This window comes from Lipotes vexillifer, unplaced genomic scaffold (assembly GCF_000442215.2).
Source record: "Lipotes vexillifer unplaced genomic scaffold, Lipotes_vexillifer_v1.1 scaffold387, whole genome shotgun sequence".
Taxonomy (NCBI): domain Eukaryota; kingdom Metazoa; phylum Chordata; class Mammalia; order Artiodactyla; family Lipotidae; genus Lipotes; species Lipotes vexillifer.
The window spans coordinates 1,705,710-1,710,321 of NW_006795399.1; positions in this window are offsets into that span (position 1 = coordinate 1,705,710).

The window sequence follows — 4,612 nt, forward strand, 5'->3', positions numbered from 1 at the left end:
GAAAAAAAAAAAAAAAAAAAGAAAAACTGTTTAGGACTTCTTTTTTACTCCTGAAAATATTCATTAGTATGTAAGTTTATTAATATTAAAAAGATGCTTTAGGTAGATTTGTCATCTGCCTAAATTTTTAGTTTACTTCTACTGTGTTTTAAGCTTTTCTTTTTCCTTTTTTTTTAAATTATAAATACTCTCTGGAGTATCAATTACAAGTAGTTCAGTACACTCAAATGTTCTATAATAAGTATGAATGCAGTATTTGCAGCTTATGGCACTTTCTGTGTTTCTGAAAGCATTTTTATGAATGATAGTATTGTTCACTAGACTAGCAAAATCTCACTCATCCTTTAAGGCCCAATTTAAATCCAATCTCCACAGAGCTGTCTCCAATCACCACAGACTAAAAGACATCTAATCTCTTAGAGTACATATCTTCTGTGCACTTGTTTTTATTATCTTTTATTTTCCATGACCATTAATGACTTAATTATCTTCTCATTTGTACAGTTATTCACCTACTCTTTCGTCCATTCATCCTTTAATAAACATGTCCTAAGTACATTCAATATGTCAGTCATTGTACTAAAATCTGGGAATATTAAATTACATAATAGTAATTGCTTTACAATAAGGGTATTATATACAATATAACAAGAGAACCAGAGGTCAGAAAACCTATCTCTGTCAAGAGGAGTCAAAGAAAGCATTGCAGAGGAAAAGACATTGGGACTGGGACTTACAGGATTAGATGCTTAACAGTTACAGGATTGGATGCTTAACAGTTTTCTAGGTGAAAAAGAGATCATTCCAGACCAAAAGAGACTAGGAAGTCATAAAATGGCATGGAAGTTTTCAAAATGGATGCATTTTTACTGATAATTCATCTCTTGGCCCAGATGCATTATTTCCCAGTGACCACATTCTTCTGAGCACCAAGGCTTTCTCTGTTCATACTTGAATGGAAACGTGGTCACACAAGTCCCTGTTTGGAAAGGGCCCTGCAAGGGAACTAGATGTTAATCCTCCAACTAGAAGAGTAATTAAATGCCCCACTGAGTGAGACACCCTGTTGTGATAGAATACCTTTATTTGGAGGGCATAGAAAGAATGAATTGAGAAATCTAATGTTAGTTGGCACAGAATTATAAAATCTGGCCCTCTGGAAGAACATATACTACAGATGTCAGGACTAGATATTAACCTTTTTGTAAAGATGCATGCACTTCTATATAAATAGATAACTTGGTTAAGCAGAAATGCTCGGATTTTCCATGTAGAAAGTTCTTTGTTTCATCACTTTTAGTTGGAAAGTTTACCTCCTCTTTTTTGAAATGAAGTATACTAAATATTCCTAAACCTTTTTTAATAGGTAGAGATCTTACCTCATGTTAGTAATTTTGCTCACTACTGGACAGTACCAAAATTCTATACAGCAAAGGCGATTGGGATTAATAGTCAGTAACCTCAAGAAAACAGAGTTCATGAGGAAATCACTAATAAAATCCTCTTGTGTGTGTGTGTAAAAACCAAGTGAATGGGGGGAAAATATAACATGGAAAATGGGACTTCTGCTAATTTAATGTGGGGGATTGGGTAAAATAGGCATTTCCTTCATTAAGCTCCATCTTCATTAGATTCAAATTATATTATCTGTCACGGCAGTTCTTTTAGGTGTTACCTGTAGCTCTGATGGCTCTATGTTTCTCAACTGAAAACCTAGATAAATCATTTGGCAAAGGAATTTCTGAAAATTGAAAAATGAATTTCAATGAAAAATGTTTTAAAGATTTTAGAAGTCTCATTTCACTAGCTCTTTGCCAATTTAACTTTTGTGACAGAAGAAATTGTGTTCTAAGAGAAGCAGCCCCAAGATAAAAATTTGTGCTCAAGTGACTTATTAAGGAAGTGCCCAGGAAAACCATGGAAGGGAATAGAAAGAGAAAATGAAGGGAAGACGGCAGGAATGTGCCATCTCAGGGTACCTCAACCAGAGTTTCTGCAGCAGAACTATGGAGCATGAGCTATGTCTCTAAAATTGTCCTAACAAAAACAAGGAAGGCAGGTTTTCATAGCCCAATAGCCACGGAATTTGACCACCTGTAGACATGTGAAACTTTCCAGACATTGTGTCTCTCAGAGTATGCAGAAAAAGCATCCTGTGGTAGCCTGAGGACAGGCTACAAAAAAAAAAAAAAAGACACTGCTATTGGAAAGGAAGGAGTATTTAAAAGAGGGAGAAAAGCAAAAGGGATGGAGGGAGAGGAAGAGGGAGAAGGGGAGGGAAGGAGGAAGGCAAAGAAAAGAGGAGGAGAAAAGAAGAAATGGAGGAACAAGAGAGGGGAAAAGAAAATAACAGTAAAAAGGGAAGGGATATAGAAGATCTAAATGGAGCACTGATACAGGCTCACTTGAGAAGAACCTAAGAAAATGCCACATATATAATCTGATACCTATTTTGATTTTCCTTACCTGCCTTGCCTGCCACTTGGGGAAAGTTCATCATTAAACCTATTAACCCTAACATCCAGGGATGCCAAAGTATTTAGATGGGGCAGGGATGAGAACAAATCACTACACTTTATTCATATTCTACCCGCTATTCTCCCTCTGGATACCTCTGTGACACTTTAGTGTCTGTAAGTAACATATTCTAAAGAAATTCTGTCCAAGTCGATTAGCACAGTCCTGTCATGTGTTGTGGTTGATTCTTGCTTGTCATTTTCTTTTGCATGCTTTCTAAGCTCAAAATTTTGTAACCCACATTGGGCCCCCCTGTCATTAGTGTGAGGTGAGAGATTATGCTTCTGTATGAAATAGACAGGTATGTATTAGTTTGATTCCTCATCCCGGGAGAGAACTGTAAGGTAATTTGCATGCTCTGATGCTCCAAGATAACTTAAAAGTTACCCCTGCTTTCCTTGACATTGATGAAACAAGACAATACCCATAGGCAATGGCTCAAGGTCACACTCTGGATTTTCCTTCATCTTTGATTTCCCTTCATTCAATCCCTACAAATTTATATTGGTAAAATGAGCTCACTTTGTACTGAATGACCCGTCTTAATGAATACTGATGTTGTGTAACTTCTCATACTTGGAGTTCTGTCAGACATTTACATGAGTCTCTAGTGGATAGAGCAGGTTAGAATATAATGATTCCATGAATTCTTTTCTGCCCCTGGAGCTAAAATTTCTACCAGCTTCACTGAGATTTAAAAAGAAGAAGTAATTCTACATTCTGATAAAATTCTGTGCCTCAAATCTTTCCTCTCAACTATATCCTCAAAGGACATATCTTGATATCACTATTTGTTAATATATGTGAAGATGCTACATCTACAGGTAAAGTTCTCAGTAATCAATTTAAAGCATTTATTGTTATAAATATCAAAGAAAACAGCCAGATAAAAGTTGAAATTAATTGTATTTGTGACCCTCTTAATTTGAGAAAGATTTGTTTTTAAAATATTTACATGCACATTGCAAAAATAAAATGAAATCATACCCCACTGTCACTTCCCAGCAAGAAACACCACTAAAGTTTCCTGTGCATTTAACAAGACTTTATAACACATACATAGAAATATATGGATATTTATAGGTTTTCTATTTCTAAATAAATACTGGATCATACTATATATACTTTACAAATTGTTTTATCACTGAACAATATATCCTCAACAACTTTCCATAGCAGTCCATAAGATCCACTTTATTCCTTTTAAAATCTTCATAGTAGTGCATAATGTGGAAGTGTTGCCAAATCCAAGTTCACGTACCCAATGCGCAGTGAGGCCAAACAAACCCAAACGTCAGAGTTTAGAGCAGAGAAAAGTTTATTTCAGGGCTCCAAGCAAGGAGAATGGGCGGCTCATGCTCAAAAGACCCAAACTCCCCAGTGATTTTGGGGGAAGAGATTTAAAGGCAAAATTTGGGGTGAGGGCTTCATGGTGTGTGACTTTCTTCTGATTAATTGGTGGTGAGGTAACAGGGTGATATTTCCAGAATTTCAGCTTTTGATTCCAACCAGTCTGGAGTCTACATGCTTGTGATCAGCATGTAGTCACCATCCTCCACCCTGTGAGGGATCTTCCTTTGTGTAGAATAACTCAAAGACGTGCATCAGATTGTTACCTGTATCCCTTCTGGAGGAGCTAGGAGTCCTGTGACTCTATTATCCTATTAACTGCTTGAGCCTCCTCTTTGGAACTCAGGGAAGGCCTAGGAGATGAAAGCCTTTTTTCTACAAACAGGAAACAGGAGACATGGAGGGGCTTTTGTACCCAGAAGGACCCCAAAGGATCCTGCTTGGTTTCAGAAGCATCATAATTGTTTTTCTCTATTCCCTGTTAATGGATATTCACATCATCTCTAGATGTTTGCTCTACCAGATAATGCTCCAAACATCTCTGCTCTCCTTCTTTTCAGCAGGTCTTCTTAGAACTTGACTTCAGAGGATCACTTTTACCTGAGTAATGAAAACTCCAGAGATTTCTCTACTTTTTTCTGGACTTCTCCCCTCAACCTTATCTCTCAAATCTTGGTTGTCCTTTCCTGGGATTCTTTCCACAGTGATATTCATTTTATTCATCTGGAATATTTGCCTTTCCCTA